Here is a 23054-nt window from a genome sequence, read left to right on the forward strand (position 1 = left end):
TTGGTCCATTGGGCAGCGGCGCACTGGGTTCATATCGATGGAGTGCTTAACCTGACATTGCGGAGGAACCCCTACAGGGGAGGTGAAGATGTCCTCGTACTCCTCCACGACCTTGTCTATCTGTAGTTTTCGCGTGGAGGGGCCCTGTCTGGAGGTCATGGCCACCATATTCTTCTTTCCTTGAGGGCATATCATCAGGAAAACAAATTTCCCAATTTTGGAAATGTGCTTACTGCATTGTTTTGCAGTAACCAAAGAGATGGCGGTAGGCAGTGCTGCCTTCGGTATCCTGTACAACTTATTTCCCAAAGTAACAATAACAGCACAGGGCCTTGATTCATACACAGCATGTCGCTTCCACAAGTATGGTTGTCCTAATAATACATCACAAACTTCAAGGGGAGCAATGTCACAAAATACCTCATCCGTGAAGGGCTTGATGTTGTATGGAAGGTGACATTGCTGGCTCACACGAAGATCATGTCCTTGGTGAAGCCACCCGATGGTGTACGGTTGTGGATGTCCTGTGGTCAGTAAGCCTAGCCGCTTCATGACATCTACCGAAATGAGGTTCTTTTGTCGACAATGAATTGTAGCGGGGAGCCCTTTACCCACATCTAGGAGTGGAAGAGGCACTCCTCCTCCTCTGGATCTTCAGGTTCCTCCTTCTGGATCTTCATGGTGGCAACGGTGGCGTTGAGCTTCGCATTGATAATCTACTTCCCTTTGTCATTCCCCTTGTCAGGTTCTGACTCAGAGTCGGACCATGCATTTGATTCTAAAACCTTCAGCTCGGCCACCAGTGACTGCATGGCCCGACACTCACTTGTGTTGTGAGTGGAGCTCTTATGAAACTCACACCACTTTCCCATGTCCTTTTTCAGTTTCATGACACTGTTCTTTGCTTGCGGAATTGGCGGGTTGTCTTGGGCTGCCCTGCCTTGGCTTTGTCCTTTGTTCTATGGTTTGGGGGCACCTTTCCCTTGCTTCGGATTCGCAGATCCAAAGTCTCGTTTCTTCTGTTTAAACTTTTGCTCGACCTTGATGGCATATCGGTATGTCGTGTCGAGCAAGGGGATGTTTAGGAATTTTATTTCTTCCTGGATGTACATGTGTAGGCAACCGTGGTATTTGAGTACCAAATGTTGCTCTGAATCCTTGATACCCAACTTTTTGCGACGGGTATGGAAAATATTGGTAAACTCCGACATGTCTTGGTCCCTTCCCTGCCGCTGCGTGGTTCACTTTATGTATTGATCCTCATAGCTTCCGACAGGGTAGTACTTCTCCTTAATGGCATCCCGGAATGAATCCCAAGTGGGTGCGGTTGAAAATAGTGAGCCTGTACTTTCATCCTTCTGTTCGCAGTAGGTTTCCCACCAGTCCTTAACGTGGGGGGCTGCTTTGAGAAGAATGAAAATAATCTTTTCTCGACTGGAAAAATAATGAACAAAAAAATAACCCTTTAGCATATTTAACCATTTATCAATGGCATCTGCGTCTATCTGACCCTCAAATATGGGGATTTCAAAGTTAACTTGTACCTTAAATGGTGTGGCATTTCTAGAGTAGCTGTTGGAAGACGATGCGTCGCCCCTAGGTAGCCGCTGAAAGATCTAGGTAAAGTTTTCCATCATCACGTTCCTTTGTCGCTCGAGGGCTTCTTCGAGCAAGATTTTGATAGGATCTCTTGCCCCCTCATCTTTCTCTTCATCCTCCATGGGAGGCCGTCGGGATTTGCGAGGCTGGTCTTGCAAAGGTTTGACCACTTCAAGCCCTAACTCCTTATATCCCGACCTCGTTGGGGACATGCAAAGAAAAATAGAGAAAAAAGCAGACCGCTCTGATACCACTGATCCAAATTTAAACAAGCATGCAACAAATTACAGAGATAACCATAAACACAGAGATGCAATGGAAATACTACTTCATTTCATTATGTAAAATACTGAAATATGCTTACAAACAACAAAGGAAATAAACTAGTGACAACAATGGTAGGTTATCTGTGAGAAGAGATGTGTCGGCTACAAGCATCTGAACTGTGTTACAATGAGGCTCAAAGGCCTACTTATTGTTGAGAAACAATGGAAAACCCTAAACATCCAAAACCCTAACCCTAGAAGATGAAACGCCAAACTATGGGCCCCGTTTGGGTAAATTGGTACATCAACTTCCTGGGGTCGTAACTTTGGCATACGATCTCCATTTGACGTGCACAATATCTCGTTAGAAATATCTATCCGAGAACTACAACTTTGGGAAGAGAAACATCAGTCCATGGACCCATGTTGCTCCCATGTTTCCCAAAAAACGTCATTTAGGGCCTCAAAACAGCTCCGGAAGTTCAGGACCCAAAAAACTGCTAAAAATAGTAAATTGTGCTACAATTAAGGAAACTGAAAAGCTGAAAGAAACAATGGTGGGGATCCAAGTGGACTTGGCAGGTGGCCACCAATATCCACCTGGATCAATGATGGACATCTTTGCCTGGATCCTTTGGTAGATGCCCATTTGTGACACATCTTCACCCAATAGTCACTTTAGAGGTTCCACCCACTTCAAGGTACAAGTAAACTTTGATACCCTTATACTTGAAGATCAAATAGATGCAAACATTGTAGATAAATGGTTGATTTTGTTGGAAGGATAACTTTCAGTCCATAGTTTCTCCGATAGGGATAATATTACTTTAGCACTACTTAAGGTTGCTACCTATGTCAAGGAATGGTGGAAAAAATACTATGAGAAAAGGGTCGAGGAACCCTCTCTATTTACAGCCACCCCCTCTTGGAACTATTTTGAAGATGTTGTTAAGGAACAATATTACCTCGTAGGGAGCTATGAAGACAAGTACATAAAATGGACCACACTACGACAACAAAGAGGGGCATGTATTTTAGAAAGATCGATCTAAAGTATGACCATCACCAAGTTTCAATAGACCACAAATGTATGGAAGACTACCTTAAAATCAAAGGTAGGCATTTTTGAATGGTTGGTCATACCCTTCGGGTTGAAAAATTCCCCTACTACTTTTATGAGGTTGATGAATGACATCTTGCAACCATTCACTAACTCATTCTTGGTTGTTTATCTGGACGACATCCTCCTTTTTATCAAGAGCTGGGAAGAGCACTTGTAAAACATTCGACATGTTCTTCAAACCCTGAGGCAACACAAACTATGTGCCAACTTGGATAAATTCACCTTTGGCATGAGTCAGGTCCAATATCTGTGTTACATCATAGATGAGCAAGGTGTGCATGTGGATCCAGCTAAGATCCAAGTCATTCGAGATTGGCCAACCCTAACCACTCTAACATAACTTTTCATATTTTTAGTCCTTGCAAAATTTTATCAGAGGTTCACATTGGAATTATCCCATATCACTTGGTGCTTGAGGTAGATTGCCAAGGGTGGAGTGAAAGAAAAGTTTTCATAGTCCAAGTCCCAATAAAAGGCATTTGTTGAGCTGAAGCACTACCTATTTTTTGCACCTATACTCACATTTCTAGAGTTGCAACAACCATTTGAAATTGAGAAATATGCCTTTGACTATGTTATTGGTGTAGTCATCACCCAACACAGGCATCCAGACACTTTTTGGTACAATTTGGAAGCACCGCACCTATGATAAATAGATGTATTCTATTGTGCAGGCTTGTCAAAAATGGAAACATTACATTTTGGGGAAGGAGATGGTCATCCACACTAATCACCAACCTCTTCAATTTATACAGACACAAGGGAAGTTTCAGAATGATCACCATCAAAAGTGGTCTAAATATTTGCAACAATTCCACTTGAAAATTAAAATACAAAAATGGTAGCACCAATCATGTTGTAGATTGCCTCAACGGGCCCCCATTTGCATCCCTGACTATTGTTCTCAACTCTTGTTGCCACGAGACTTCTATATGGCTGCAACTGTACAAAAATAATCCAGATTTCCCCACCACATACTAGGTTCTAGTGGATGGCAAGTAAGTTCCTAATTTCCACCTCCAAGATGCATTATTATGCTACCTGTGTCACCTTTGTGTTCCTTCAGGCGAGTGTTCCAAGTTGATTTTGTGGGCGCACTTCAGTTAGGTTATAGGACATTTCAGTTTGGAGAAAACTGTGGTCGTACTATATAAGTACTTTTATTGGCCAAAAATCTGACAAGATGTTGGAAAATATATCAAATCCTGCACTACTTGTGTCATTATCAAGCCAGCCATCGAGAAGCAAGGCCTATACACTCCTCTACCTACTACCACCCAGCCTTGGGAATCCATCTCTATGGACTATCTATGTGGCCTCCCTTCTACCAAGCATGGTAATGATTTTGTATTTATGGTCGTGGACAAATTTTCTAAGATGACTATATTGGAGGCATGCAAGAAGAGTATCACAGTGGAGGACACTGCCAAGCTCTTCTTTGAACGAGTGTGGGTACATTGTGGGATCCCGCAGACCATTATATCAGATCAGGATAGCATGTTCCTGATCACATTTTGGTCGAGCCTCTAGACACTATTGAACACCAAGCTCACAAAGTTGACTACATTCCATCCCCGGACTGATGGTCAGACAGAGGTCAGCAATAGGATGATAGTACACATACTCCACATGTACAACTCCAAGCATCCGCAAACCTAGGATGAGTGATCCGGATTTAAACAGGAACGCAACAAATTACAGAGATAACCATATACACAAAGATGCAGCGGAAATAATACTTCATTTCATTAATGGAAAATACTGAAATATGCTTACAAACAGAAATGGCAATAAACTAGCTAGGGCGATGGTAGCTTATCTCTGAGAAGAGATGTGATGGCTACATGCCTCTGAACTGTGTTACAATGAGGCTCGAAGGCCTATTTATTGTTGAGAAACAATGGAAAACCCTTAACATTCCAAAACCTAACCCTAGGAGATGAAACGCCAAACTGTGGGCCCCGTTTGGGTAAATTGGTACATCAACTTCCCGGGGTCGTAACTTTGGCATACGATCTCCGTTTGACGCGTACAATAGCTCGTTAGAAAGATCTATCCGAGCACTACCACTTTGGGAAGGGCAACATCGGTCCATGGACCCATGTTGCCCCCAGATTTCCCAAAAAACGTCGTTTAGGGCCTCAAAACGGCTCCGGAAGTTCAGGACCCGAAAAACTGCTAAAAATAGTAAGTTGTGCTACAATTAAGGAAACTGAAAATGCTGAGAAAGACAATGGTGGGGGTCCAGGTGGACTTGGCAGGTGGCCACCAATATCCACCTGGATCATTCCTCCCCCCTTAGGAAGCAATGGTCCCCATTGCGTTGAGCTCCTCCATGAGATGAGGAAACTTCTGCTGAACTTGTTCCCTGGTGAGCCACTTGCCCTGCTGAAGGAGTTGGCCCGCTTTGACAACTCGATACAGTTGGATATTCTGTTGGCGAGTGTTCTTGATCTGTGTGTCCATGATCCGATCAGTTGCAGCTTGTTCCATGCAATCTGGATTTAATTCTGTGGGTTTGAGCTGTTCTGCAATGTCGGATGTGTCTAGCAATGGTGGAAAGTATGGCCGAAGGCGGTCCACATTAAATACTGGGTGCAGGCCAAGGAATGGGGGAATGCTGAGCTCAAATGCATTGTCTCCCATAGCCTTAGTAATGGTGTAAGGACCATATCGGAGTGGTCTCAATTTCCGATAGGCTCCAGTAAGGCGTTCCTTTTGCAAATGCAACCAGACTTTGTCGCCCACCTGAAACTTGTGTGGCACCCGATGTTGATCATGTCGCTGCTTGTACTTGGCATTTGATTTCTCAAGAATGTCATGGACCTGCTGGCGAATATGTTGGATGCGCTCAATGAAGCTGGTGGCCTTATCTGTTTCGGACTGGACATGAGCTGAATTCATGTGAGTAGCTGCAAGTGGCATGGCCACATCAATGGGGCATAGTGGCTGGAATCCCAAACCCACCTGAAAAGGGCTATGGCCAGTGGAGCTGTGAAGAGCTCGGTTGTAGCTGTGCTGAACGTAGGGGAGGCTCTCGTCCCATGTGCGTGGATGCTTTGAGTTATACATGCGCAGAATGTGCACAATCATCCTATTGACAACCTCTGTCTGGCCATCAGTTTGAGGATGGAAGGCTGTGGACTTCGTGAGTTTGGTGTCCAGCATTGACCAGAGACTGGACCAAAAGGTGCTGAGAAACCGACTGTCCCGATCTGAGATGATAGACTGTGGGATCCCAAAGTGCACCCACACTCGTTCAAAGAAGAGTTTAGCAGTGGCTTCTGCTGTGATATTCTTCTTGCAGGCCATCATAATGGCCATCTTTGAGAACCTGTCGACGACCACAAAAACACAGTCATTTCCATGCTTAGTGGAAGGAAGGCCTGACATGTAATCCATGGAGATGGATTCCCAAGGTCGACTAGGGGTAGGCAACGGGGTATAGAGGCCTTGCTTCTTAATGGTCGGTTTGGCAATGGCACAGGCAGTACATGATCGGATGTACTTCCCAACATCCTGTCGAAGATTCGGCCAATAGAAATAGTTTTGCAGTACTGCCACTGTTTTCTCGACCCCGAAATGCCCAGCAGCCCGACTGTAGTGTGCTTCCCAAATCATCTTGGCACGCTCGCTTGAAGGAACACAAAGGTGACCGAGGTGGCATAATAGGGCATCCTGGAGGTGAAAATCTGCAACCTGCCGACCCTCCAAGAGTGTCTGGTATGTGTGGCCGAATTCTGGGTCGCTTTTGTAGAGAAGTGGCCAATCAGAAGTCTCGTGCCCGCAAGAGTTGAGCACGGTGGTTAGCGCCATGATCGGTGGTCGACTGAGGCAATCTGCAACATTATTGGTGCTGCCCTTTTTATACTTGATATTCAAGTGAAACTGTTGCAGGTATGTAGACCACTTCTGATGGCGATCATTCTGCAATTTCCCTTGGGTCTGTATGAACTGCAGAGGTCGGTGGTCTGTGTGGATGACCGTTTCCTTCCCCAAAATGTAATGCTTCCATTGTCGGCAGGCCTGTACAATGGAATACATCTCTTTATCATAAGTGGGGTACTTCCGGACTGTGTCTGAAAGTGTTTCACTGTGATATGCCACTGGATGTCCATGTTGAGTAAGGACTGCCCCAATAGCATAGTCAGAGGCATCTGTCTCGACCTCAAATGGTTGTTGTAAATCTGGTAACGCGAGCACTGGTGCCGTGCAGAGGCGATCCTTCAACTCCCTGAATGCCTTCTGTTGAGATTCAGACCAAAAGAATTTTGCTTTCGCCCCGCCCTTGGTGACTTGACTCAAGGGCCAAGAAATATGAGAAAATCCCAACACAAACCTGCGGTAGAAGTTGGCAAGACCTAGAAAGCTGCGGAGCTCTGTTAGAGTGGTTGGAGAGGGCCAATCCCGAATGACTTGGACCTTGGCTGGATCGACATGCACCCCCTGTTCATCAATGATGTATCCCAGATACTGAACCTCGGTCATGCCAAAAGTGCATTTCTCCAAATTGGCACATAGCTTGTGTTGCCGCAGTGTTTGGAGAACCTGTCGGATGTGGTGGAGGTGCTCTTCCCAACTCTGGCTGAAGATCAGAATGTCATCCAAGTATACTACTACAAAGGAGTTGGTGAATGGCCGCAAGATGTCATCCATTAGCCTCATAAAGGTTGCAGGAGCATTCGTCAATCCGAAAGGCATGACCAACCATTCGAAGAGGCCCTCCTTGGATTTGAAGGCAGTCTTCCACACATCTGAGGGTTCAATTGGTACCTGGTGATATCCTGACTTCAGATCGATCTTGCTGAAATATTTCGCCCCCTTTAGTTGGTCTAGGAGGTCATCAATCCGCGGGATCGGGTACCTATTACGGACAGTGATCTTGTTCAGCGCCCGATAGTCAATACAGAGTCTCCACGTCCCATCCTTCTTCTGTACCAACACTATCGGGCTCCCACAGGGCGAAGAACTCGGACGGATGTGACCTTTCTGCAGGAGCTCCTGAATCTGCCTCTTGATTTCATTGTTCTCCAGAACGGAGCGCCGATAAATTGGTCCATTGGGTAGCGGCGCACCTGGGGTCAGATCGATGGAGTGCTTGACTTGACAGTGCAGAGGAACCCCTGCCGGGGAGGTGAAGATGTCTTCGTACTCCTCCACAATCTTGTCCATCTGTAGCTGCCGTGCAGAGGGACCCCGTTTGGAGGCCGCGGCCACTGTCTTCTTCTTCCCTTGAGGGCGTATCATCAGGAAAACAAATTTCCTGGTTTTGGAAATGATCTTACTGCATTGTTTTGCAGTAATCAAAGAGATGGCGGCAGGTGGTGCTACCTCTGGTATCCTGAACAACTTATTTCCCAATGTAATAATAACAGCACGGGGCCTTGATTCATACACAGCATGTCGCTTCCACAAGTATGGTTGTCCTAGTAATACATCACAAACTTCAAGGGGAGCAATGTCACACAATACCTCATCCGTGAAGGGCTTGATGTTGTATGGAAGGCGACACTGCTGGCTCACGCGAAGATCTCGCCCTTGGTGAAGCCACCCAATGGTGTATGGTTGTGGATGTGCTGTGGTCGGTAAGCCCAACCGCTTCACGACCTCTGCCGAAATGAGGTTCTTTTGACTCCCGCTATCAACAATGAACTGTATCGGGGAGCCCTTTACCCACATCTGGGAGTGGAAGAGACGCTCCTCCTCCTCTGGATCTTCGGGTTCATTTTTCTGGATCTTTGCGGTAGCAACAGTGGCGCTGGGATCCGCATCAATGATCTGCTTCCCTTTTTCATACCCCTTATCGGGTTCTGACTCAGAGTCGGAACATGCATCTGATTCTGAAACCTTTAGCTCAGCCACCAGTGACTGCTTGGCCCGACACTCACTTGTGTTGTGAGTGGAGCTCTTATGGAACTCGCACCATTTTCCAGTGTCCTTTCTCGGCTTCGCGGCGTTGCTCTTTGCTTGCAGCTTCGGCTGGTTGTCTTGGGCTGTCCCGCCTTGGCTTTGTCCTTTGTTCTGTGGTTTAGGGGCACCTTTCCCCTGCTTTGGATTCGCAGATCCAAAGTCTCGCTTCTTTTGTTTAAACTTCTGCTCGACCTTGACGGCATACCGGTATGCTGCGCCGAGCGAGGGGATGTTTAGGAACTGTATTTCTTCCTGGATGTACTTGTGCAGGCAGCCACGGTATTTGAGTATCAAATGTTGCTCCGAATCCTTGATACCCAACTTTGTGCGAAGGGTATGGAAAAGATTGGTGAACTCCGGCACGTCTTGGTCCCTTCCCTGCCGCAGCGTGGTCCACTTTATGTATTCATCCTCATAGCTTCCGACAGGGTAGTACTGCTCCTTGATGGCATCCCGGAACGAATCCCAGGTGGGTGCGGCTGAAAATAGTGAGCCAGTACTTTCATCCTTCTGCTCGCAGTAGGTTTCCCACCAGTCCTTGACGTGGGGGGCTGCTTTGAGAAGAGCAAAAACAATCTTTTCCCGACTCGAAAATTCATGAACAGAAAAATAACCCTCTAGCAGATTTAACCATTTATCTACGGCATCGGCGTCTATCTGACCCTCGAATATGGGGATTTCAAAATTAACTTGTACCTTAAAGGGTGTGGCGTTTCCAGAGGAGCTGCTGGAAGCCGATGCGCCGCTTCTGGGTAGCCGCTGAAGGATCTGCGCAAAGCTGTCCATCATCGCGTTCCGTTGTCGCTCGAGCGCTTCTTCGAGCAAGATTTTGATGGGATCTCCTGCCCCCTCGTCTTTCTTCTCGTCCGCCATGGGAGGCCGTCGGGATTTGCGAGGCTGGTCTTGCAAAGGTTCAACCAGTTCAAGCCCTAACTCCTTATATCCCGACCTTGTTGGGGACATGCAAAGAAAAACAGAGAAAAAGCAGACCGCTCTGATACCACTGATCCGGATTTAAACAGGAACGCAACAAATTACAGAGATAACCATATACACAAAGATGCAGCGGAAATAATACTTCATTTCATTAATGGAAAATACTGAAATATGCTTACAAACAGAAATGGCAATAAACTAGCTAGGGCGATGGTAGCTTATCTCTGAGAAGAGATGTGATGGCTACATGCCTCTGAACTGTGTTACAATGAGGCTCGAAGGCCTATTTATTGTTGAGAAACAATGGAAAACCCTTAACATTCCAAAACCTAACCCTAGAAGATGAAACGCCAAACTGTGGGCCCCGTTTGGGTAAATTGGTACATCAACTTCCCGGGGTCGTAACTTTGGCATACGATCTCCGTTTGACGCGTACAATAGCTCGTTAGAAAGATCTATCCGAGCACTACCACTTTGGGAAGGGCAACATCGGTCCATGGACCCATGTTGCCCCCAGATTTCCCAAAAAACGTCGTTTAGGGCCTCAAAACGGCTCCGGAAGTTCAGGACCCAAAAAACTGCTAAAAATAGTAAGTTGTGCTACAATTAAGGAAACTGAAAATGCTGAGAAAGACAATGGTGGGGGTCCAGGTGGACTTGGCAGGTGGCCACCAATATCACCTGGATCAATGAGAGCCTTCCCTATGTGCAACACAACTATAACAAAGCTCTCCATATTGTTGGAATTATGATGCATGTGTTGTCCTTGATGGAAACTCACTTGTAACAAAACAAGTATATGGTAACTAGATGAATCCACAGGTGACAGAGTGATGGAACAAAATAACAGAATGGTGGGACAAAGGTTTACAAATCGTAATCATAAGTTTGATAAAGCTGAATATTCGAAGATCTATACACGGGTTCATCAAGACCAAGTCACGTATACATGCAGGTACAAATAAGCAAATTCACGTACATGTTGGCACACTATTTTAAGAATACCAAGGGTCCTTAACATGGTATTAGCCCACAATATTGAGTGCATTAACGGTTGCATGATCCCGTGTAAGATTACCATCAACACTAGTGTACTTTTGACTCATGGTATTGGCTAAGGCTCTAACTATATAAGGAGGTGAAGATTAAAGTGCTAAGTGTGCATGTGAAAGGGTTTTTGATGAGCACTTCAATATGAAGTATATCTTCATTGTAAGGGCCATAATTGACACATAGAATCAGAAATAATTATGCACCAATGAATACAATGATGGACCAATATCATGAGTCCTCAAAACACTTTCCATTGTATGATCTTCTCATGGAATGACTAGATCTAAGTATTGATGCATGTTTTTATCTTTGAATATTATGATCTGGGTATTTCTGAAGTTCTGAAGAATTGGGAAATTTTAGGTCAAAATTTGCAGATCTGTATGCATGTTCATCTCGGTTAATTCGCGCATACATGCGGGTTCGTTTCTTCAAAGTCACGTACCTAAAGGAAGGGTTTATGTTCATAAATGACCGATCAACTTGATCAGTGTTGTTGTATCTCTGTTGTCTATCAATGATGTCCTCATGTTGATCTGGGTTGAGCGATAATGTCTGAAGTAGAACTGATTGAATGATGAAGTTGAATTTGGTTACATGTTGATTGCTTGAAAAGATTATTGATGCTGCTAACTGTATGAGGGTTCTGTAAGCTAACAAAATATTTCATAATAACTCTGGTAAACTTTGTGTCTGATTAAGAGTTACAAGTTTTTAGTACATTGAGATTTCTACGCAGGTTTCTCCACATAAAAGTGTGTTGATCCGGATTTAAATAGGAACACAACAAATTATAGATATAACCATACATATAGAGATGCAACATAAATAATACTTCATTTCATTATTGTAAAATATTGAAATATGCTTACAAACAGAAATGGAAATAAACTAGCTAGGGCAATGGTAGCTTATCTCTGAGAAGATATGTGGCGCTACATGCCTCTGAACTCCGTTACAATGAGGCTCAAAGGCCTATTTATTGTTGAGAAATAATGGAAAACCATAAACATCCAAAAACCTAACCCTAGAAGATGAAATGCCAAACTATGGACCCCGTTTGGGTAAATTGGTACATCAACTTCCCAAGGTTGTAACTTTGGCATACGATCTCTGTTTGATGCTCACAATATCTCGTTAGAAAGATCTATCTGAGAAATACAACTTTGAAAAGAAAAACATCGGTCCATGGACCCATGTTGCTACCAGTTTTCCCCAAAAATGTCGTTTAGGGCCTCAAAACGGATTCAGAAGTTTAGGACCTGAAAAATTGCTAAAAATAGTAAACTATGCTACAATTAAGGAAATTGAAGAGTTGAAAGAAACAATGGTGGGGGTCCAAGTGGACTTGGCGGGTGGCCACCAATATCCACCTAGATCATTCCTCCCTCCTTAGGAAGCAATGGTCCCCATTGCGTTGAGTTCCTCCATGAGATCAGGAAACTTCTGCTGAACTTGGTTCCTGGTGAGCCACTTGCCCTGGTGAAGGAGTTAACCTGCTTTGACAACTCGATACAATTGGATATTCTGCTGGCGAGTGTGCTTGATCTGTGTGTCCATGATTCGATCAGTTGTAGCTTATTCCATGCAATCTGGATTTAATTCTGTGGGTGTGAGTTGTTCTGCAATGTTGGATGTGTCTAGTAATGGTGGAAAGTATGGCCGAAGGTAGTCCACATTGAACACTAGGTGCAGGCCAAGGAATAGGGGAATGCTGAGCTCGAATGCATTATCTCCCACGGCCTTGGTAATGGTGTAAGGACCATATCAGAGTGGTTTGAGCTTCCGATAGGCTCCGGTAAGGCGATCCTTTTGCAAATGCAACTATAATTTGTCACCCACCTAAAACTTGTGTGGCACTCGATCTTGATCATGTTGCGGCTTATACTTGGCATTTTATTTCTCCAGAATGTTGTGGACCTACAGGTGAATATGTTGGATGTTCTCAATGAAGTTGTTTGCCTTATTTGTTTCGGACTGGACATGAGCCGAATCTGGGTGAGTAGCTGCAATTGGCATGGCCACATAAATGGGAAATAGTGGGTAGAATCCCAAGCCCACCTGAAAAGGGCTGGGGCCAGTCGAGCTGTGGAGAGCCTGGTTGTAGCTATGTTGAACATAGGGGAGGATCTCATCCCATGTTCGTGGATGCTTTGAGTTGTACATGCATAGAATGTGTACGATCATCTTGTTGACAACCTCTTTCTGGCCATCAGTTTGAGGATGGAAGGTTATGGACTAAGTGAGTTTGGTGTCCAACATCGACCAAAGACTAGACCAAAATATACTAAGGAACCTGTTGTCCCGATCTGAGATGATAGACTATGGATCCAAAAGTGTACCCACAATCATTCAAAGAAGATTTTAGTAGTGGCTTTTCCTGTGATATTCTTCTTGTAGGCCTCCATAATGGCCATCTTCGAGAAGCTGTCGATGGCCACAAAAACACAGTCATTTCCATGCTTAGTAGAAGGAAGGCCCGACATGTAATCCATGGAGATAGATTCCCAAGGTCGACTAGGGGTAGGAAACAGGGTATAGAGGCCTTGCTTCTTGATGGTCAGTTTGGAAATGGCGTAGGTAGTGCATGATTTGATGTACTTCCCGACATCCTGTCGAAGGTTCGGCCATTAGAAATACTTCTACAGTACTGCCACCATTTTCTCGACCTCGAAATGCCCAACAACCCGACTGTAGTGTGCTTCCCAAATCATCTTGGCACTCTCACTTTAAGGAACACAAAGGTGACACAAGTGGCATAACAGGGCATGATCCTGGAGGTGAAAATCTGGAACATGCTGACCCTCCAAGAGTGTATGGTATGTGTGGCCAAATTATGGGTTGCTTTTGTAGAGAAGCCACCAATCAGAGGTCTCATGCCCACAAGAGTTGATCACGGTGGTTAACGCCATGATCGGTGGTCGACTGAGGCAATCTGCAACATTATTGGTGTTTTCCTTCTTATACTTGATATTCAAATGGAACTGTCACAGGTATGTGGACCAATTTTGATGGCGATCATTCTGCAATTTCCCTTGGGTCTGTATGAACTGCAGTGGTCGGTGGTCTGTGTGGATGACCTTTTCCTTCCCAAAAATGTAATGCTTCCATTGCCGGCATGCCTGCACAATGGAATAGATCTCCTTTTCAAAAGTGTGATACTTCCGGAATGTGTCTGATAGTGTCTCACTGTGATATGCCACTGGATGCCCGTGTTGAGTAAGGACTGCCCAAATAGCATAGTCAAAGGCATCTGTCCCGACCTCAAATGGTTGTTGCAAGTATGGTAATGTGAGAGCTGGTACCAAGCAGAGGCGATCTTTCAACTCTGTGAATGCGTTATGTTGAGATTCAAACCAAATGAATTTTTCTTTCGCTCCTCCTTGGTGACTCAAGGGCCAAGTGATATGAGAAAATTCCAACACGAACTGCAGTAGAAATCGGCAAGACCTAGAAAGTTGCGGAGCTCTATCAGAGTGGTTGGAGATGACCAATCTAGAATGACTTGGATCTTGGCTCTCGTCCCATGTGTGTGGATGATTTGAGTTGTACATGCATAGAATGTGTACGATCATCCTGTTGACACCCTCTATCTGGCCATCAGTTTAAGGATGGAAGATTGTGGACTTAGTGAGTTTGGTGTCCAGCATCGACCAGAGACTGGACCAAAATGTACTGAGGAACCTGCTGTCCCGATCTGAGATGATAGACTATGGGATCCCAAAGTGTACCCACACTCATTCAAATAAGAGTTTAGCAGTGGCTTATGTTGTGATATTCTTCTTGCAGGTCGCCATAATGGCCATCTTCGAGAACCTGTCGATGACCACAATGACACAGTCGTTTCCATGCTTAGTGGAAGGAAGGCATGACTTGTAATCCATGGAGATGGATTCCCAAGGTCGACTAGGGGTAGGCAGCGGGGTATAGAAGCCTTGCTTCTTGATGATCAGTTTGGCAATGGTGCATGCAATGCATGATCTGATGTACTTCCTGGCATCCTGTCGGAGATTCGGCCAATAGAAATACTTCTGTAGTACTACCACTGTTTTTTCGACCCTGAAATGCCCAGCAACCCGACTATAGTGTTCTTCCAAAATAATCTTGGCACGTTCGATTGAAGGAACACAAAGGTGACCCAGGTGGCATAACAGGGCATCCTGGAGGTGAAAATATGGAACATGTTGACCCTCCAAGACTGTTTGGTATGTGTGGCTGAATTCTGGGTCACTTTTGTAGAGAAGTGGCCAATCAGAAGTCTCGTGCCCACAAGAGTTGAGCACAGTGGTTAATGCCATGATCGATGGTCGACTGAGGCAATCTGCAACATTATTGGTGTTTCCCTTCTTATAATTGATATTCAAATGGAACTGTTGCAGGTATGTGGACCACTTCTGATGGTGATCATTCTGCAACTTCCCTTGGGTGTGTATGAACTATAGGGTTTAGTGGTCTGTGTGGATGACCGTTTCCTTCCCCAAAATGTAATGCTTCCATTGTCGGCTGGCCTGCACAATGGAATACATCTCTTTGTCATATGTGGGATACTTCCGGACTATGTCTGAAAGTGTCTCACTATGATATTGCAATGGATGCCCATGTTGCGTAAGGACTGCCCCAATAGCATAGTCATAGGCATCTATCTCGACCTCAAATGGTTGTTGCAAGTCTAGTAATGCGAGAACTGGTGCCGTGCAGAGGCGATCTTTCAACTCTGTGAATGCCTTCTGTTGAGATTCATACCAAAATAATTTTTCTTTGGCTCCTCCCTTGGTGACTTGACTCAAGGTCCAAGTGATATGAGAAAATCCCTACACGAACTTGCGGTAGAAGTTAGCAAGACCTAGAAAGTTGCGGAGCTCTGTTAGAGTGGTTGGAGATAGCTAATCCCAAAGGACTTAGATCCTGGTTGATCCACATGCACCCCGTGTTCATCAATAATTTATCCTAGATACTGAACCTTGGTCATGCCAAAAGTGCATTTCTCCAAATTGGCACATAAGTTGTGTTTCCGCAGTGTTTGGAGAACCTATCAGATGTGGTGGAGGTGCTCTTCCCAACTCTGGCTGAAGATCAGGATGTCATCCAAGTATACCACTACAAATGAGTTGGTGAACGGCCACAAGATGTCATCCATTAGCCTCATGAAGGTTGTCGGAGAATTTGTCAATCCGAAAGGCATAACCTACCATTCGAAAAGCCCCTCCTTGGCTTTGAAGGCAGTCTTCCACACATCGGAGGGTTTGATTGGTACCTAGTGATATCTTGACTTCAAATCAATCTTTCTGAAATATTTTCCCCCTTCAATTGGTCCAGGAGGTCATCAATCCATGGGATCGGGTACCTATTACGGACAGTGATCTTGTTCAACGCCCAATAGTCAATATAGAGTCTCCAAGTCCCATCCTTCTTCTGTACCAACATGATTGAGCTCCCACAAGGTGATGAACTCATACGGATGTGACCTTTCTACAGTATCTCCTGAATCTGCCTCTTGATTTCATCGTTCTCCAGAACAAAGAGCCGATAGATTGGTCCATTGGGCAGTGGCGCACCTGGGGTCAAATCGATGGAGTGCTTGACCTGACAACGTAGAGGAACCCCTGCAAGGGAGGTGAAGATGTCCTCATACTCATCCACGACCTTGTCCATCTATAGTTGTCGTGCGGAGGGGCCCTGTCTGGAGGTCATGGCCACCATCTTCTTCTTTCCTTGAGGGTGTATCATCGAGAAAACAAATTTCCTAGTTTGGGAAATGAGCTTACTGCATTGTTTTGCAGTAACCAAAGAGATGGTGGTAGGCGATGCTACCTTTGGTATCCTGTACAACTTATTTCCAAAAGTAACAATAACAACACGGGGCCTTGATTCATACACAACATGTTGCTTCCACAAGTATGGTTGTCCTAATAATACATCACAGACTTCAAGGGGAGGAATGTCACACAATACCTCATCCGTGAAGGGCTTGATGTTGTATGGAAGGCAACATTACTGGCTCACACGAAGATCTCGTCCTTGGTGAAGCCACCCGATGGTGTATGGATGTGGATGTGCAGTGGTCAGTAAGCCAAGCCGCTTCACAACCTCTGCCAAAATGAGGTTCTTTTGGCTCCATCTATCGACAATGAACTGTAGCAGGGAGCCCTTTACCCACATCTGGGAGTGGAAGAGGTGCTCCTCCTCCTCTGGATCTTCAAGTTCCTCCTTCTGGAACCTGAAGATAGGGGAGGCTCTCGTCCCATGTGCGTGGATGCTTTGAGTTGTACATGCGTAGAATGTGTACAATAATCCTGTTGACACCCTCTGTCTGGCCATCAATTTAAGGATGGAAGGTTGTGGACTTAATGAGTTTGGTCTCCAGCATCGACCAGAGACTGGACCAAAATGCACTAAGGAACCTGTTGTCCCGATCTGAGATGATAGACTATGGGATCCCAAAGTGTACCAACACTTGTTTAAATAAGAGTTTAGTAGTGGCTTCTGTTGTGATATTCGTCTTGCAGGCTACCATAATGGCCATCTTCAAGAACCTATCGATGACCACAAAAACACAGTCATTTCCATGCTTAGTGGAAAGAAGGCCTGACATGTAATCCATGGAGATGGATTCCCAAGGTCGACTAGGGGTAGGTAGCAGGGTATAGAGGCCTTGCTTCTTAATGTTCAGTTTGGCAATGGTGCAGGCAGTGCATGATCTGATGTACTTCCCGACATCTTGTTGAAGATTCAGCCAATAGAAATACTTCTGCAGTACTGCCACCATTTTCTCGACCCTGAAATGCCTAGCAGCTCGACTGTAGTGTGCTTCCAAAATCATCTTGGCACGCTCGCTTGAAGGAGCACAAAGGTGACCCAGGTGGCATAACAAGGCATTCTAGAGGTGAAAATATGGAACATGCTGACCCTCAAGAGTGGCTGGTATGTGTGGTCAAATTCTGGGTCACTTTTGTAGATAAGTGGCTAATCAGAAGTCTCGTGCCCACAAGAGTTGAGCACGATGGTTAACACCATGATCGGTGGTCGACTGAGGCAATCTGCAACATTATTGTTGTTGCCATTCTTATACTTGATATTCAAATGGCACTGTTGCAGATATGTGGACCACTTCTAATGGAGATCATTCTGCAATTTCCCTTGGGTGTGTATGAACTACAGGGTTCGATGGTTTGTGTGGATGACCATTTCCTACCCTAAAATGTAATGCTTCCATTGTCGGCAGGCCTACACAATGGAATACATCTCTTTGTCATATGTGGGATACTTGTGGACTGTGTCTGAAAGTGTCTCACTATGATATGCCACTGGATGCCCATGTTGAGTAAGGACTGCCCCAATATCATAGTCATATTCATCTGTCTTGACCTCAAATGGTTGTTGCAAGTCTGGTGCCATGTAGAGGCGATCTTTCAACTCTCTGAATGCCTTCTGTTGAGATTCATACCAAAAGAATTTTGCTTTGACTCCTCCCTTGGTGACTTGACTCAAGGGCCAAGTGATATGAGAAAATCCCAACACGAACCTGCAGTAGAAGTGGAGAAGTGGAGAAGGCATATTTATTGTTGAGAAACAACGGAAAACCCTAAACGTCCAAAAACCTAACCCTAGAAGATGAAACGCCAAACTGTGGGCCCCGTTTGGGTAAATTGGTTCATCAATTTCCTGGGGTTGTAACTTTGGCATACGATCTCTGTTTGACGTGCACAATATCTCATTAGAAAGATCTATCTAAGAACTACAACTTTGGGAAGAAAAACATCAGTCATGGACCCTTGTTACTCCTAGTTTTCCCCAAAAATGTCGTTTTGTAGGTTTTAACCCCGTACATAAATTACCTGCATACGAATTTTAAAATGCATAAAATAAACAATGCGAGAGCATAACACATAAAACACATATACACAGAGATTTCCCCTAGATCCCAAAACTGAGACTACCAGCTTGATTTTTCATTATGTTCCTTTCAATGTTATAATACATATTTATACATGCCGAAGCATCCAGTATCATGGATTGAAAACCATCACATCCAATACCATGGATCGAAAACTATCGCGTCCAAAAAACATGTGTGAAAATCATGCACAAAACCATAGGTGGGTCCGCCCAACCTAACATAGGGTCCAAAACCAAAAATTTTCAGGGCGCTGCCTCGAACCCCATAAAATGGGGTTACGGGTACACCTCAAACCCCCTGTGCCCCCCCGCTACACAATCGGCGCAATGAAGTGGGGCTCCGCCCCCCCTCTAACCCCTCGGTTAACTACGTGGGCCAGTCGTGGAAAGAATATAACACAACCCAACACGTTTAGGGCTTCAAAACAGATCCAGAAGTTAGGGACCCGAAAAAATGCTATAAATAGTAAATTGTGCTACAATTAAGGAAACTGAAAAGCTGAAAGAAACAATGGTGGGGATCCAAGTGGACTTGGAGTGTGGCCACCAATATCCACCTAGATCATTCCTCCCTCCTTAGGAAGCAATGGTGCCCATTGCGTTGAGTTCCTCCATGGGATGAGGAAACTTCTGCTGAACTTGGTCCCTGGTGAAGGAGTTAACCTGCTTTGACAACTCGATACAATTGGATATTTTGCTGGTGAGTGTGCTTGATTTGTGTGTCCATGATCCGATCAATTGCAACTTGTTCCATGCAATCTGGATTTAGTTATGTGGGTGTGAGTTGTTCTGCAATGTCGGATGTGTCTAGTAATGGTGGAAAGTATGGCGGATGGCAGTCCACATTGAACATTGGGTGCAGGCCAAGGAATAGGGGAATGCTGAGCTCAAATGCATTGTCTCCCACAGCCTTGGTAATGATGTAAGAACCATATTAGAGAGGTCTAAGCTTCTGATAGGCTCTGGTAAGGCGTTCCTTTTGCAAATGCAAGTAGACTTTGTCGCCCACCTGAAACTTGTGTGGCACCCGATGTTGATCATGTCGCTGCTTATACTTGGCATTTGATTTCTCCAGAATGTTATGGACCTACTAGCGAATATGTTGGATGTGATCAATGATGTTTTCTGCCTTATTTGTTTCGGACTAGACATGAGCCGAATCTGCATGAGTAGCTGCAATTGGCATGGCCACATGAATGGGACATAGTGGCTAGAATCCCAAGCCCACCTGAAAAGGGCTAGGTCCACTCGAGTTGTGGAGAGCCCAGTTGTAGCTGTGTTGAACATAAGGGAGGCTCTCGTCCCATGTGTGTGGATGCTTTGAGTTGTACATGCGTAGAATGTGTACAATCATCTTGTTGACAACCTCTTTCTGGCCATCAGTTTGAGGATGGAAGGTTGTAGACTGAGTGAGTTTGGTGTCCAGCATCGACCAAAGACTAGACCAAAATGTATTGAGGAACCTACTGTCCCGATCTGAGATGATAGACTGTGGGATCCCAAAGTGTACCCACACTCGTTCAAAGAAGAGTTTAGTAGTGGCTTTTTCTATGATATTCTTCTTGTAGGCCTCCATAATGGCCATCTTCGAGAACCTGTCGACGACCAAAAAAACACAGTCATTTCCATGCTTAGTAGAAGGAAGGCCCGACATGTAATACATGGAGATGGATTCCCAAGGTCGATTAGGGGTAGGAAACGAGGTATAGAGGCCTTGCTTCTTGATGATCAATTTGGCAATGGTGCAAGTAGTGCATGATCTGATGTACTTCCCATAGAAATACTTCTGTAGTACTGCCACCGTTTTCTCGACCCTAAAATGCCTAGCAACCCAACTATAGTGTGCTTCCCAAATCATCTTGCCACGCTCACTTGAAGGAACACAAAAGTGGCATAGCAGGGCATCCAGGAGGTGAAAATATCGAACATGCTGACCCTCTAAGAGTGTCTAGTATGTGTGGCCGAATTCTGGGTTGCTTTTGTAGAGAAGTGGCCAGTCAGAAGTATCATGCCCACAAGAGTTGATAACGGTTGTTAATGCCATGATCGGTGGTCGACTAAGGCAATCTGCAACATTATTGGTGCTACCCTTCTTATACTTGATATTCAAATGGAACTGTTGCAGGTATGTGGACCACTTCTGATGGCGATCATTCTGCAATTTTCTTTGGGTCTGTATGAACTACAAGGGTCGGTGGTCTATGTGGATGATCGTTTCCTTCTCCAAAATGTAATGCTTCCATTGTCGGCATGCCTACACAATGGAATAGATCTCTTTGTCGTAATTGGGATCCTTCCGGACTGTGTCTGAAAGTGTCCCACTGTGATATGCCACTAGATGCCCATGTTGAGTAAGGACTGCCCCAAGAGCATAGTCAGAGGCATCTGTCCCGACCTCAAATGGTTGTTGCAAGTCTCGTAATGCGAGCACTGGTGCCGAGAAGAGGCAATCTTTCAACTCTATGAATGCCTTCTGTTGAGATTCAAACCAGATAATTTTGCTTTCGCTCCTCCTTTGGTGACTCAAGGGCCAAGCAATATGAGAAAATCCTAACACGAGCCTGCGGTAGAAATTGGCAAGACCTAGAAAGCTGTAGAGCTCTGTCAAAGTGGTTGGAGATGGCCAATACCGAATGACTTGGATCTTGGCTGGATCCACATGCACCCGCCATTCATCAATAATGTATCCCAGATATTGAACCTGGGTCATGCCAAAAGTGCATTTCTCCAAATTGGCACATAACTTGTGTTGCCGCAGTGTTTGGAGAACCTGTCGGATGTGGTGGAGGTGCTCTTCCCAACTTTGGCTGAAGATCAGGATGTAATCCAAGTATACCACTACAAATGAGTTGGTGAATGGCCACAAGATGTCATCCATTAGCCTCATGAAGGTTGCAGGAGCGTTCATCAATCTGAAAGGCATAACCAACCATTCGAAAAGCCCCTCCTTGGATTTGAAGGCAGTCTTCCACACATCGGAGGGTTCGATTGGTACCTGGTGATATCCTGACTTCAAACCGATCTTGCTGAAATATTTTTCCCCCTTCAGTTGGTCCAAGAGGTCATCAATCCATGGGATTGGGTACCTATGATAGACAGTGATCTTGTTCAACGCCCAGTAGTTAATACAGAGTCTCCAAGTCCCATCCTTCTTTTGTACCAACACAATTGGGCTCCCATAGGGAAATGAACTTGGACAGATGTGACCTTTCTCCAGCAACTCCTGAATCTGCCTCTTGATTTCATCGTTCTCCATAACGAAGTTCCAATAGATTGGTCCATTGGGCAGCGGTACACTTGGGGTCAGATCGATGGATTGCTTGACCTGATAGTGCAGAGGAACCCCTGCGGGGAGGTGAAGATGTCCTCATACTCCTCCATGACCTTGTCGATTTGTAGTTGTCGTGCAGAGGGGCCCTGTCTGGAGGTCGTGGCCACCGTCTTCTTCTTTCCTTGAGGGCGTATCATCAGGAAAAAAATTCACGGTTTTGGAAATGAGCTTACTGCATTGTTTTGGAGTAACCAAAGAGATGGTGGTAGGTGGTGCTACCTCTGGTATCCTATACAACTTATTTCCAAAAGTAACAATAACAACATGGGGCCTTGATTCATACACAACATGTCGCTTCCACAAGTATGGTTGTCCTAATAATACATCACAAACATCAAGGGGAGAAACGTCACACAATACCTCATCCGTGAAGGGCTTGATGTTGTATGGAAGGTGACACCGTTGGCTCATGCGAAGATCCCGTCCTTGGTGAAGCCACCTGATGGTGTACGGTTGTGGATGTGTTGTGGTTGGTAAGCCAAGCCACTTCATGACCTCTGCCGAAATGAGGTTCTTTTGGATCCCGCTGTCAACAATGAACTCTAGCAGGGAACCCTTTACCTACATCTGGGAGTGGAAAATACGCTCCTCCTCCTCTGGATCTTTGGGTTTCTCCTTCTGGATCTTCGTGGTGGCAATGGTGGCATTGCGCTCCACATCAATAATCTGCTTCCCTCTATCATTCCCCTTGTCGAGTTCTGACTCAAAGTTAGACCGTGCATCTGATTCTGAAACCTTTAGTTCAGCCACCAGTGACTGCTTGGCCCAACACTCACTTGTGTTATGAGTGGAGCTCTTATGGAACTCACACCACTTTCCCATGTCCTTTTTTGGTTTCACGGCGTTGTTATTTGCTCGTAGCTTTGGTGGGTTGTCTTGGGCCGCCCTGCCATGGCTTTGTCCTCTGTTCTACGGTTTGGGGGCACCTTTCCCTTGCTTC

Source organism: Pinus tabuliformis, chromosome 3_1 (genome assembly GCF_031772625.1).
Source record: "Pinus tabuliformis cultivar Carrire ecotype Pingquan chromosome 3_1, CPIR1, whole genome shotgun sequence".
NCBI classification, from domain to species: Eukaryota; Viridiplantae; Streptophyta; class Pinopsida; order Pinales; family Pinaceae; genus Pinus; species Pinus tabuliformis.